Here is a 15,522-nt window from a genome sequence, read left to right as displayed (position 1 = left end):
TAAATCTTCTTCTTTCAAAGATTTCGAGAGTTTTTCTTAACTATCAGGCAGAAAACGGAAGCTATCCAAAAACCGTCTTTCCTCGTATTTCGTTTTAGAGGCACTGGTTTTGTTTTTGTAGGAACCTATCGTTACCTGTAAACTAACAGAAAATAAAATCTCTTCGGTAGAAGGAACCTCTGTTAATTTTTCCTCTTTTTTCAAGCTCAGATTTTTTATGAGATGATGAGAATCGTATCTACTCAAGTTACGAAAAAACACTGGGTTAAATGACTGTATTCTGTGTCGTATATCAGAATGATTGTAAGCGAGTCCGAAAGTTTTGCCGGTTTCATGATCATGATGGACGTTTCTATCGTCCACCAGCTCCAAATGACAGATGACACGAATTATTGTAGTTGAATACATGAATACAAACGTGTTTGTTCTTCCTCTGAAATAACAAGCTGTCTATGACTCTGCTTTTCTGTCAGAGTAGCTCAGCTTCTAATTGAATTTAATCGAAAAACTGGGAAACACAGTCTGGCCCCCTTAAAACATGTATAAGCTTGTGTTTGTAATTCTATCAACTAACAAAGCATAGTATCTGGTCTTCCAGCTTGATTGTACCGGCCTGAGATGAGTCACGCTTACATGTGATTTGCTTGGGACAAAGAGCTTCTATATTGCAAATGGATATTGCAAACCGAGACCTTGTAGATTTGAAATGGTGCTGAAAACGTATTCTAGTACCAGATGAAGGCATTTTAAAGGCAGTATTGTCATGTTCACCGCAAGGTGGTAAGTGCTCAGTCAATCGTCTTTTCGATGAAAATCCATGAAGACAGCACTCACAAAAATTCGTCCTAATGGTGCTTTTGTGATACTTTCGAGCCATGAAAGCATTGAAATATGTGATGAGGCAGTAGTGAAATAAAACATTATCAGTAAGAGAAGCAGGTTAATTCGTTTCATCCTATAGTTTGATGAAAACAAGGGGTTTATTTCCTTTTTTCTAGCTCGAAGACGCTAACCGCTAAAATGAAAGCTTTTTCAAGTTTTGGGATGTCGGACAGAGATATGGGAAACTCATTGTGACTCAAATCCGGCTGGTTGAGTTGATTTTTGTAAGTCTTTGGATTATGTTTTGTGTAATTTGATGGTGGATATAGTGCTGCTAGACTTGGATACGCAAAATACATATGATCTTCATTGTAGATATTTAGAAAAAAAATGATTTTTTTCAAGTGTAGCTGGAGTTGAGAGATAACTACTTCCATTACCAGGCTTGTAACAGTTGATGTTTATGTCTAGATGCTCAAGTGATTCAATGATAAATCCACTACCGCTACTGCAAAACACATGTAATGTACTAATAATCTTGTCGACCATTTCAACGTAATCTTCTTCGCTGAGAGTTATTAAAACAATTTTCGAGAAACTACTAGCATGACAGGAAACTGTTGTCTCTTCTATTGGTTTGATCATTTTCGCTAAAACTGAAAATTGAATTTTAATAGATCCTTGTTTTGTTACTTTTGGAATCAGATATTATTCAACTCAATTTGACTAGACTACATCACATCAAGGAGATCTAGTTGCTTGTGACTATCCATTCGGTAGGCCTGAAAAAGCTTCTTTGTTGCATGCTGTTCAGACTGGAACTCTATTTTGCTGATTTTGCTTGCATCGAATTTAGGTTGTGTGATATTATGTTTTCTCAAAATGTGGTTTTTTAAACTGTTTTGATCAACAAAAACTATTGGGCAGCATATACAGTTCGATGGCTTTTTCGAATTGTGATTTTCTCGGAGATTTCGGAAAGCACTCTGTCATTGATTGAAAATAGAAGAACATGAGCCACATTCATAATTAGCAGACTTTGCTTTCCTCGCATCAATTGAGTGTTCCCCTTTTCAAACGATCATTCAATGTTTGCCTCGTTGAGTAGCGTTTTGAACATTTGTTGCAAATGTGTCATCTTTTCCGTATTCCTGAAAGAAAAGCAAATCAAAATGTTTAAAAATAAGGAACGTGCTAGCATTCTGAAAACTCTGATAAACTTTGATTCAAAAGAAACTGGTTAAAATTACTTACATTTGACTGTTTGATGTTTTAATGATGAATAAAACTGACTGAATAGGGTGGATAAAAAAAAATTAGGCAGCGAAAGGGCTTTGATCGTTCGACGTAAATCTTTGTTGATAGTTTTAGTGTCAAGTGAAGTACAATAGTTTTTTTATAGATATATAGATATAGTTTCAATTTGAACATCAAAAACTAAAACATATAAAAAAGTTCAGAGAAAAGTTAATTATGGTTTTGGAATTTAGTTTTTTGATCAACACTTTATCTGTTTTTTTTTCTGGGGACGGCAATTGACAGATCAATCATTTGCTTAGACTGTACGCACATTACCTTAAAGTTGAAACTAAATAAAAAGTCATGCAGAAAAATAAGAAGTTTTTTGATTTCATTCAAGTGTTAAAAAACTCATACTTGCAAAAAAGTGTTTATCAAACTACTTTTTTTGTGTTTTCCAAGGGGTTTGAAAATAGGCGGTAATAAATTTTTGCATTGTTTCAATTTAGATTAAACTATGACTCGAAATGAAAAATTTGTGCAAAAAACAACATTAAAACCTGGAAATGGATTTTTTTGTTTGAAAAAGGGGGATCTAAGTATTTAAGCTCCACGTTCGTTGATATTTCTTTTCGAAATTTGAAAAAACCTAAACTTTGCAAGTAACTTTCAAAAAACTAGTGTTTTTTTTCGCCTGGACTTTAAATTTCATTACCTACTTTTTAGTTCAATAATTTTGCAACTACATAGTTTTTTAGTTTACTTTTCAATTGTTAGACGTAAAATTGCCGATTTGAGTTCCGAATAAATCTTTTTTCTAAGTTGTAGATAGGAAAAAATTAGCTGTGTAAGTACAACAAACAATTTTGTTGTGTAATCATTTGAGCGAACTTGTGAGATGTCATATCATGAACCTTTTAAAAACAAACTCCAGGAAATCGAAATTTCAAAAAAAAAAACATTTTTATACAATTGAAAGCTTAAAAAGCAAACAAAGTACATATAAATAAATTGCCCTGAGAAAATGAGTGCCTCTAGTAAAAACAAATGTCTAAATCTCATATGTCATTACCCAAGCGAAAAGGTTCCAAAAACGTTTTGCCAGCTAAAAAAAATCATTGTGATTTATAATAAAAACTATCTATGTTTTAAAATTTTCTGTTACGTGCTCGTCCGACATAAAACTTAAGCAGAGAAAAGAAATTTTCAGATTATTTCCAATAATTGAGAAAAAACTTAACTTGGTGGGAGCTTAAACAAAAATTTTTTAAAAGTTTTTTTTCCAATGAAACGAATGCTATCTGCTTTACAAGCCAAAAATCAGCTGTCGTTTTTTAATTTGAAAATGTAGTTAGTTCTTTCTGTTAAAACAATAACATTAAAGCAAGACACTGAATGGACTTACTGGCTCAGTTTAGTTTCGAAACTTGTTTTTCTTTAGAAAAAACTTCTCCAAATATATATTTTTTCAATTAGTGGAACTTTATCAACTGCAACAATTTCCAATTGAAACATTTTGTAAATAATTCGAAGACATTGAAAGACAAAGTCAAACATCAAATTGACAAATCAGTAGTAAAAAAATGATGCTGATTTGCTGGGCTCAATTGAATTTGGAGTGATTTTGTAGAGCAGGGTAATTAGACACGCTTTAACCAATCGTGTTACTTGTCCATCAGAAGTCCAAAAAATTATGGTAACAGGTCAGGAATAAAAAAAAATCGTGTTACAACAATATAATTATTGCGAGAAACTTTTATTTTGCAACATTGTACGAAGAAAACAAGCAAACTAAACATCAGATCACGTACTCTGAGGCTAAATAAAAACTTGTGTTAATCTGTCTCTAAGTTTTGTTTTTGTCCTCGCCCATCAAATTGAATGGTAGTTTACGTTTCACTGTAAAAAAGTAGAAAGTTATCTATTAGTAATTGTCTTCTGGTCCCCTTTCTTAATAATTCACTTTCATTTCACATATTTTCTAATTAGTTTTTAAACCACCTACAGCCATGCTTTCATGCTAAAACTGTCACTTTGCTATAGCCGCATTTTTACGTGTTTCTTGTCAGTTTTTTTATGGTTTCCAAAATTAAAGGTATGCAAAAGGAAAGGATAATTTTTATTTTGAATCAAAACAATTAAGCGAAACAAACTGCATGGTGACTAATCGTTTAGTCCCTATTAAAAACAGATGTTTGATTTAAATAGAAATTCTATCATACCTATTTTGCTTGAAATTTTCTTTTTGTGGTTATGGGTTTCGAATGTTTACCTTGACGATTAATGGCTATTGCGTTCGAGTTCATAGGAAACAATATATTAATGGACAAGCTCGAGTAGTTCTCATGTGATCAAAATTTGACCAAATAGATTGAAACAGCAGACCTTAGGTTTCAAAGGCGAACCCAGTGGAAATGTTGGCGATGCTGCTAAGGTCATTAAAAAGCAATTTAATTTTTTTTGCAGCTGTGCTTCACACAATTGGCGAAACAACAAAAATAAAATGCAACAAAAACAACTGTAAAAAGCTTTTTGTTATATTTGAACTGAAATTATTTGAACTAAAGAGGCTGAAATTAACCTTCAAAATGCCAGAGTTTTCTTGATTTCCGAATTACTACGTTGCAAGGGAAAAATCGGTAAATAAGCCGCCATACAAAAAAGTTACACTCAGCCAAAAAACATTGCTGAACTCTTTCAAAAAACTTATCAAGGACCGATCATATAGGATCTGTGGTAGATAAATCAGTAGCGTATGCAAAGTAGACTAGATAATTTGGAAACTAACTCGACAGAGCTTAAGTCGATAATCAAGAAGAAGAAAAATCATCACCAGAAAAACGATTAGAAACTTCGCAGGTATGCAACCAATAGTTTGAGTTCTAGATATAAGATGCAGTGCTTACTAGCATCCGGTTTTTAACTTTGAATTTTCATAAAACTGAGCAAATCAGCATCATGAATGATTCAACTGGTTTAGTTAAACTAGTTGTTAACTAGTTTATCTAATCTGCACTTCGGAAAAACCTACACTCCGATGTGATAACGTTCGCTAATTGCAAGCGTAACATGATACAGAAAAACTAAATAGTAATTTGATTTAATCTATCGAGAACTTTTTTTCATCAATTTTGCCCAATTTGACTGAAAATCAAAATATTCAAACAATCTTTTTGACATCAGAAACACGAAAAACAGAAACCCAGCTTAGAAACAGAAATACGGGCTAATTTGGCTATAGATTGATATCAAATTTGACCCCATTCAAACTCTCTATGAACTCTTGCAAATTAAAAAACACGAGCTATCTTATAGTTTCTCTACATCTTATACAAACTAAAGTTATTTTTTCAAAATTTAGAAACTGTTGAGGTGAAATTGAAATTACCAATTTTTGCTGCACTTCGATATATTTACTCGACTTTCATAAACATCTTTTGATAAAAAGCTCGCAAAGTGTTCAGTGGAAACACCAGTATAAGTTGTTTTGCAGTTTTCAATTTCTTATCCAGAAAAAAGTTTTAAGTTATTGGAAAAGAATTACTTGTTCAAGCAGCACCCGAATTATTAGATATAGCAACCAGGAAGAAAACGCCAAAACAATCTTTGAAAAACACAGTAAAAAATCAAAAAACAAGTTAGAGGTGGACCCAGCAAGTCCCGTATGAGCAGGAAATTGAAGAAAGCAACAACAACAACAACAAAACGAAAAACAAAGTTTCTCTCTCCAAAGAAGCAAACTTCACTGAGAAGTCGCTCTAATTTTTCACAAATGTACGAAATGATTTCTACTTTATTACGAACTGAAGCAACTCACAGCTCATTAGATTTAATTGAAAAACGTCCTCTACTCGTTACATTTGAAAATGCATTTACTCAAAAAATTGTTCTATCTTATTCACCTGATGGTCCCATGATCGAATTTGAAGTTTTAGGAGGTAGAAACAACTTTATCGATCTTCAACGAACTCGCTTGTAGATTGTAGCACACATTGTTCAAAATAATGATAATGTAAGACGAATTGATGCTACAGAGGCAGCGCAACGAGACACCCCATATTTGGTTAATAATCCACTGTCATCTCTATTTTTCGATTGCACAATGTCTCTGAATGGAAAAAAATTTTCAACAACTAATGCCAATTTCGCGCGTAAGAGATTCATTGAGACCGAATTTTCGCACGCTAATGATGCAAAGAAAGCATGGCTTGCTTGTCAGGATTGTTATTATGAAGATAATCCATCAGGTATAGATAGTGCTAATGAGCGAGCTGAAGATGTCGCGGAATGTAAGAAAATCGTATCTGCACCAAGCGAATACCGTCTATTGGGTGAAAATGTTTCTGATTTTTTGTTATGCGACAAACATCTTATCATCGGTGTTACAAAATATCTTTCTCGGAGACGATCTCCTTATGACTTTGTTATAATGTCTGAGCACCGAGATAATCATTACCGAGTTCAAGTTACTGAGGCTAATCTATATGTGCGTAAAATGAGTATAAGATTTTTTGCTATCCATGTTTGAAAAAATTCTGTTGAAAACACCCGCAACACACAATTATTTTGAAGTTTTACCAACATTTTTTTTGGCCACAACTGGTGTGCAAAGCTGGAGACAGGAAGACGTCACTGGCGAAGAGCTAGTTTGTCGAATGATTTTTGTAATGAGCTCGAGTACAGCATACCTGGGTACTAACCGAACAAACCCGTTTCATAATCAAAAGTTTCAGCTGAAAGAAATCGTTGTTTACCGAAATGGTTAACCATTGCAGGTACTCCTGTGTCAACAACTGATAACAAAAGAATATACTATAACACATTGGAAGCTCTTGACTTTGTCTTGACTAGTCATGGAATCAGTTTGGCTAATTATCAATCATTATTTTATGGCATTTGATCTAACATCTACTTGCAAGGCTTCACATGACTTTATTCATCCTGAATTGACCAATTGCACCATTTCAAAAAAACTGAAGTTTACTGCACTGCTGGGGGAAAAACGTGGGTTTACGTTTCAAGGGTGAGCGTGCATCAACAGTTTACGTGCGTTCAGATAGAGGAATAGCTAAAAACACACTAGTGAAGTGAATCGAAAAAGAAAATAGACAATCAACAGATTACTGAGCTAATTAACCGATGCAAACATTTGAAACATCGATTGAGAGGCTTTTTTTTAGTCAACTTAGCATTTAGTACAATTTTGAAACATGACAATATTTTGATGGTAATGAACGCATCCAACCCAGACCAGCCAGGAATTCACTGGTTAATCTTCGCTCAAGCTGGTGATCAATTTTTTTGCAGAGTCTCTTGGACAAGGACTACACAATTATCCACATTTTTCAAAATCTATGAGATATTCTAGTCACGAAGGAAACCAAATCTTGATGAACAAGCCAATCCAATCAGCTAAATTGGCCTTGTGTGGACTTTTTGGTATTTATGTTGCTCATGTTATGTTATACTTTAATCCAAATTTCCTATAGGTTTCAAAGAAAACGACCATGACATGATGCGTTTTGCCAAACACATGATATTATAAATTTGTGATACTGATGATTTTCTGAAATGATTCTATAATTGACTTTTTTTCAAACTATTTTTTTTGCTTCTCTGGTGTATCTCTTGCCTCTGGTGTTATCGCAGGCTCTAAAAATTGTTTTCAGAATTTAAAACTTTTTTTTACCTTATATTTGAACAAACAAATATTTGAACCAATCTTCAAAGGACCATACCCACTCAAAATGAAATCATTGATTTTAGAAAACTCGGCGGCATTATCACCAATCAAAACATTATTGAAGCGTTCAATTGTTACATTAGTGATGAAAACAGTTGATATTGAATGGATCGAGTTTGCGAAGCAGAGCAAACTTGTGGTAATCTTTTTGTAGAGGTTGAGGTGTTATAGAATTGTTGTAATTGACAGCAAATTTTATTTCTTCCATCAGGGGTCCCGATAGCTGATTTTTACTGCAACCCCAAAATTAGATGTTTGAACCAGGTACAACGAAGGTGGTTGAGGTCATCTTGTTCACTACGTTGACAAAATCCTTTGTTACTTCGATAAGAGAATGGATGTGGGGACGGTCATTGTCGAACAATTGGGCGCAAGACTTGTTCTGACTTATGTGGGTTGCAAATGCAAAATTTGTGCTTAGAGGGAGTTTTCAGATTATTCATTGTTCAGAATAAAACATTTGAAATTCTTTCAGTTTTTTTAATGCAGGTGACTGCTCATACATTGTTTCAACCATTTTGCTGGTTAAATCAAATTCTTCAAACGTTATTTTTCTGTTTCAGGCAACTCTACACTTTTTATGATTCGATTATTCATCATCCGCATCGTTTTCATCACCACATTCAGCACATTTTTTTTTCGAGAGGGACTGATCGTTTTGACGTGTTTCGTTTTTTATGATGTTTATCATTTGCAGCTGAGGATGAAGAGGAGGAGGAAGAAGATGAAGTCTTTCCACCTGTTTTTTAAACCATTTTTAAAAGTTTTTGAATAGTAAACAATCAAGTTCTTTTGTCGTCAACGTCACTGCTTGATAACACGCCATCTTCGTTTTTCTATACAACTTTATTGTGGTATAACTACCCGTTTTGTCAAAAGTTTTCGTTCCAACTCATTCAAGGCGTTTTTCTCCCAAAATTATATCTTGAAAACCATCGTGAAATTTTGTATCATTTTCTAGCGACAAGTACATAGTGGTGGTGGTACTCACGCGAGTGACTTGTTGGTTCAACTGTTTTATGAGAGAGTAAAATGAATAAGGAACTGTATACAAGATAAACAAATCTCTCTGGATGTATTTTTAATGCGCTCTTTCAGCATATAGCGGGAAAGTGAACATAAGTTTTTTGCTGTTGCAGTTTTATGTGATAGCGAAATTTTTATTGCATTTGTAATTTCTGTGTGGAAAGTCCTGATTGGGTCATAAGTCTCAGTTAATGTTACATGTTGGCATACTTGTACTCACTTTGAAGTGGAGAAATTTATAGCCCCCTGTCCGGGGGACATAGAAAGTAAAAGGCTCTCTATTTGAAATAGATATAGCAATAGCTTGCAGTGATCAAGCCTAATTTTTGTTTTTTATAACAAAAACATTCGGGTCTAATAGGGAACATTTCACTAGTTTTACGATTAGATGTTTATGAGACAATAAAAGTTTTGTTACATTGATTACTTTTGTTTGACAAAAACCAAATCTACATATAAATCATGATATTGGTTTGCCTGTCGGTACACCAACAACGTCTTTGAAATCCAAATTTTCACGTCATTTTGCCCTGGGGATATAATGAAAAAGACGCCCAGTGGTTTCTTTGAAGTATAGATCTTAAGTATGTCCGCCTTGTCAGACACCTGCTTGCCACGATCATGAAAAAAATTGAAAACTATAGGGCACACCATTAGACCACCACAAACACAACCACCACCCACGCCTCCTTTTACATTTTTCAAAATTATATGCTACTTTCTTTCATTTTCTCATTCTCATCAAACAACTCAATTGATACTCAGCTCTCAAAAAAAGGCAAAAGCAAATTGTAACCATGACGAGTCCTCAGCAAGTAATTTCGACTTCGAAAACTGAGCAAAAATAATTTACCAGATTTACATAGAGAAACGATCGTCATTGTGCAGCAAGAACGGGAGAGAATGCCCTCTCCATTCAACGATATGGCTTGTAGACCCTCAGGCCAGGAATACCGCGATTGGACTGCTAAAAGCCACATGATGCGTCCCAATTACTTACTGGACCAGATCATCCTTCCGCGTCAATGTAGAAAACGTAGCTTTTACAGCTCCATAGAAACCGAATCTTGCCCTGCTTTGAACAAGGCTGACATCAATGGCCCTGGTTATCTCGAGCAATTGCTTCGAAAATTTCTTTTCGCTACGATTGCAAGACGATTCGCTTGTATGAAAACCAAGAAGGGTACTTAAGGGATTTGGCAGAGCGAATATGCTACTGAGACATCGAGTCAACGTCAATCTCCTCTCCTCCCCGACTAAACTGCTGGCCTGACAACATTAACAACACCGATCAGATCTGCGTCATAGCCCTCCGACGTTGATGATGAATTAGCTGCTCCCGGAAACATTTCAGAGACGCCGACAGTAGCAACTTGCTATGCGCCTAAGAAGCATAAAGATGTATTCAATCATTTTTAAGAAAACTTTTGAAACTCATGTTTTGATTTAGTAAAATTATGGAGCTCGTTTTGGTTTGATGTGTTGCTTCACTTTTTATCAAATCAGTTTGATTTCTGTTTGAATATAATCTCCTCTCCTGTAATCTAATTAATTTTTAATTGTTTCGTTGTCATTTGGGTCAAGTAATTTTTAGTGTGTTGTTTTCAATCAAATTTACAAAGAAAGTTTAAAAAAAAATCTAGAAAGAGATAGATAGCGTATCAGGTAGAATGTCCATTAAAAACTTTTGTTTTCGAAATAGACAAGGTTTTGTTGCACTAAACTAGTTCCAGGACCCCGTTTGTTTCCTAGAATGACAAAAAAAAATGATAGCAAACCATTGGAAACAAAATTTTTGATTAATTTTACTTTTATAAGTTTTTTGATTTTTTTTCATCCCAAATTGGTAAGTCATTTCTCACTCTACCAATGATCAAAACTAACATTTTTTAAAATAACAAAAATTCAAAATAACATTCAAAAAAAAATCTGAAAAATCTTTTATTCCAATCTTAAGAATTTGACGCTCTGAACCTATGGTTCTATTCAAATCAATCGGTTCACTTCAGTTAAGTTATAAAAATTTTATTAAATAATTAGTTCAAAAAACAAAAAATAGCAAAAAATACCATGGAGGAGTTGTTTTTAAGCAAAAACAAAATGTTTTTTGCGATGGTCGTCCGACGGAGAATCTTTGGTTCCGGGAGGTTGCTGGATATTAAAAAATTTTAATCTTCATCTCGGTTCACGATTCAGACACCCAAAGAAAAAAATCACATTTTCGAGAAAAAAAACATCTCTAGAGCTTCTCCAAGGTATTTCAATGTGGTATAACTCTTGAATGATCGATTGGAAGCTTTTTTGGACAGTTTGAGACAAAAAAAATCAGACTTTTAAACAATTTTTTTTTCTTCATTTTTTTGATTTTTTCAAGATTTCACATCAATTTTTGAAGATTTTTTAACTCTCGGTTTAAAAACGAAGTGAAAAATTAGCTAAATTACGGTCTTGCCCTAGCATAGGAGAACCATCAAGGTCCCGTTAGTCAAGCTTCTATCTTATTCACAACAAAAGTTTTAAGGCTCAAAAATGCACATAAACCCGATATTGTATTTTTCCCCCTACATTTGGCGGCGTAGCTTATAAACATTTTGCATATATACCCGTTAAACTTTGTCCCTTTAATCCAAATGTATGAAAACGTAGGTGTTTAAGAAAGAAGTTTAGGCATATGTATCTACTTGAAGCGAAATAGTCAAACCACTAAGTATTACTAATGATTTCCTTAACAGGACTGAGTAATATAAACAAAAAAGAAAACAAGCTATTAATCATTTTTAACCCACGCTTGCGTTTGTATAATAATTAAGACACCAACCCTAATCTAAATTCACTGTTGATTTTTTTTTCTCAGCTTGAACATTTTTGGATTGTACCAAACAAGAAGTATATCTTCATTTCAAAATTGCACATATCAAAAACTCAGTAAATAAAACAATGCCTGACTTTTCAGTGTTTTCTTCAAAAATTGGAACGAAAATCATCGAAATAATTTTTATATGAACTGAGATTCGTAAAATCTGAAGTCTAGAAACTGTTCAGGAGCAAGGATTAAAATTTTGCGAGCTTTCCACTGAAAGCTTTCACTGATAAATTTCTCGTTTTCTACTAGCTCTGTGAAAATAACAAATTTGAATCCGATTCCTTAAAAGTTCTTTCGATGAGAGCAATGGCTCAACGGTTAACTTCTGGTTAAGTTTTACGATTACCAATCATGTGGCTCAAAGGGCGTTTAAAGTTTACCCTGATAAACAAAAACACAGAAAATAAACAAAAATCAAGTTTTGCAGACCAGTTGTTTCAGCAGCTGAAAAACACTCTCTCGTTCTTTGTTTCGCGACCGACACTTGCAATGATTTGTTTAAGTCTCAATTTTTTCAGCTTTCTCTCTCCTGCAGTCTGGGGAAATCTGCTTGTATTTTGGGTCTACTGCGTTTTGGGGATACAAACAACCTTAGCATGGATTCAGTAGTTTACTTTTACTTTAGAAGCGGCTTGTTTTGATTTCGAATCAGAAATTATTTGCACTGGTACCGTGTTCTGAGGCGTTTTGTTTTTATTGATGGGAAGAGATATACAAATCCGTGTTATACCGAAACGGTTTTAATTATGTTTTCAAGTTTTATAGCCTTCGCAATAACTTAGTTTCAATTTTACCAACTGATCAGAATACACTACTGTAGGAAAAAGAAATAATAAAAAAGCAGAATATTCTGGAATCAGTTTAGTTTTTAAATTAAATCCTACAATGACGCGCAATGACATAGCCAGCTGCATTGAATTTCAACCAAAAAAAAAACATTATAGTTTTGCGTCTTGTTAATGAAATTAATACTTGCATCGAAAACCATCCTTTTAAAACCATCGTTTTGCGGCAGGGTTACAAAACTTTAACTCTCGGGTAAACGAATTTGATCATGTCTGAACAAGTTCTTTTTCGCGCTCGAATTGGCAAAATCTTAAGTGTACCGGTTATGTATGGCTCACCTGATTAACAATCTTTCTACTAGGGTTAATTTTGCCGGGCTAACTATTCGTTCTACAACTCTAGTTGTTGACGGGTGTTAGTTCAATGCACACTCATGCTCATCTAGTCGAAGTTTCTTCGACAAATTGGTTTCTGCAATTGATGTTGATGGCGAAGTCCTGAATTTTCTGACTGCCGTTTCATGTCTATGGAGCAGTGATAACATGAAAAGTTTAAATGTAACAAATAAAAATTAAATTTTTTTTTTAAATGTTCAAATTTTTTGTTAAAACTTCCCCCCACATGCCATATTTAGTACAAAGTAATCGATTTTGACAGATCCATTTACTAATCAATTATGGCATATAGGCTTTCTTGGACCAATTTGGAAAAAATTCTAAGACTGAGTAAATCTCCGCTTACGCTTTAATAGTGCAAAATATACATTGCGTTACTAGTCCCAAATTGGCCAAAATGGCAATCCTTAAGCCCCCATATTTTTTTGAAAATTGGTCACAGGTTAAATTTTTTTCAAATTTAAGCTCAGGACAACAATAGCTTTCGAGTGTTATTGAAAAAATGGTTAATCAAAAAATCGAAATTTGTCTGAAGAAAAAAACCTCACCCCTTGCACAAATATTCCGTTACTTTCTTTACAAAAGTCGGAACAACAAGAGCCCACGATCGGATCAGAGACGTGGTGGATAAGATAAGGGTTTGCTCGTAACGTATTTATAAACAGGCCAGCAGTTTACTGAAACAGAGTAAACAACACTCTTTGTAGTTATTTACATAAGAACATAACCTGGTGTGCGCTCCGCTGGGTTATTACGTCACCAACGAGTCCTGGAAAGTATTGCGCTGTAGGTTTTTGTTTGCAATAATTTTAGTGCAAAAATTGATGTCTGAAATTTTGGGTTTTGCAAAAGTTTTCCAGGAATGTCCTAAAACAGCGCAAAACATTAAATACTAATGCAAAACAATATATTTTTACCCAGCCCTGCTCTTAACATCCAGCTCTTTTACAGAAGTTTTGGGTTGTTAACTTCTTGATAACTTCTTCATTGCGATAAGTGAGAGCTTATTACAAAAAAAACGAAAATTACGGGTTTATTACAAAAAAAAGAAAAGAAGCTCTACCCGCACTCACTTAAAAGAGAAATTAATCGATTATATTGCAATTCTAATTGTACCTTTATCAAAATTATAATCAATCATAAGCGTTAAATTTAGGTGTTTAAAAATTCATAATCTATTATTTTGATAACGCGTTTTTCTTGACATTATAATAAGTTATATCCAATTATAACTGATTATAATTTTTCCGAAAATTTCTTATAATCTCTTATAATTTTTTATAATCTTTTTTATTCTTTTATAGTCTCTTATGATCTCTTCTAATATATTTTTATTTATAATCGATTATAATCCTTTTCTGTCAAAAATCTTTAAAAGTCTTGTCACTCTTTGGCTCATCTGAACACAAAGTCTTACCACAAAACAAAAGTTTCATAGAGATCTTTTCACATTAGTTGAAAGAATCCTGCGGTAGGTGAAATATAACTCTTCTATATAAATCATGAAACTAAAGCAGTGTGCTGATTTTTTGGTAGTCAAAAAATTAAAATGTGCATCATGAAACAACTACAATCAAGAAGAAATGAAAAAAAAAACTTAATAAATTTGAATTGATTTGAATACAGTTGAAACAGGTTTCCCATTTTTCACAAAAACAAACCTCTACAAAAATTAAAAAAAATTAGCAATTCAGGTAAAAGGTCGAAAACAAAATGGGCAAACACAGGGATTATAATCAATTATAGTTGATTATAATGGATTTTTCTGCAAAATAAATAAATTGGATATTTGGATAAAAATAATCGATTATATTTGATTTCAAAAAGAGAGATTATCATAGGTTATTAACTGATTGAAATCAATTTTTTCTTAATTTCGTAAGACTGGTATTAAAACCATATTGTAATCAATTATTAAAGCTTGAAACTGGATGCCGGTAAGGTCGCACTTCGTTTCTCAGTTAAACTGAGCTGGTGTGACTGGTCACTAAAACTGGTTCTTTTCAAAAACAAGCTGAAAACAGTTTGCCATATCGGAACCAAAAGAAAGCCTGAGAAGAGGTGTCAGCTAATTTTCCAACCTAAAAAAACGGAGATCGAGGTTTATATCTCTGTTTTCCGAAAATGATTAGCAGTTCTATTAACCGAAAGTTTTTAGACTGTTATAACTGTTAGATAACGAATTTTTCCCAGCTCATGGACCAGAAAAATATCATATTTTCACTGCATTTTAGGCTGATGGAATTGTTGTTTACTCTATCGGAATGACCTCGAGGACGAAAAGAAGCGAGCTTCTCCTGGCGGCGACTTCCGAAGATTACGTCAAGCAGTACGATAATTTCGGCGAATTTGAGACTGAAATGCCATCTATTCTGTATGACATATGTAGCATACCAATTGCTCCTATTGATACCGGAACACATGACATTTTTGACATCAAGAACATCCTCTTAGGCGAGCCAAGAATTGTTCAACTGAAATATCCTCGGACTAACATTGTGTTACTGCTAGATTTCACACCAGCGACAGGGCAAGAGGACGCATTCATGATTATTTACGTGAAGTGTGATGGCTCTGTTCCTAGTAGCGTATTTTATGACGACGTTAAGATAATGAACTTTGAAGCTAACAAAGCCACTCCAAAACAG

General features: G+C 33.8%; 1 protein-coding gene across 1 annotated transcript in view; it reads right to left on the bottom strand.

Moving 5' to 3' along the window:
* LOC134852188 (ena/VASP-like protein) overlaps nucleotides 1–15,522 on the bottom strand; it is a 375,505-nt gene that overhangs the window by 148,155 nt on the left and 211,828 nt on the right. The window lies entirely within an intron of this gene.

The sequence above is a fragment of the Symsagittifera roscoffensis genome, chromosome 7 (genome assembly GCF_963678635.1).
Source record: "Symsagittifera roscoffensis chromosome 7, txSymRosc1.1, whole genome shotgun sequence".
NCBI classification, from domain to species: Eukaryota; Metazoa; Xenacoelomorpha; order Acoela; family Convolutidae; genus Symsagittifera; species Symsagittifera roscoffensis.
The sequence above is the reverse complement of the archived record's forward strand: the minus strand, read 5'-3'. Positions and strand labels throughout refer to the sequence as shown.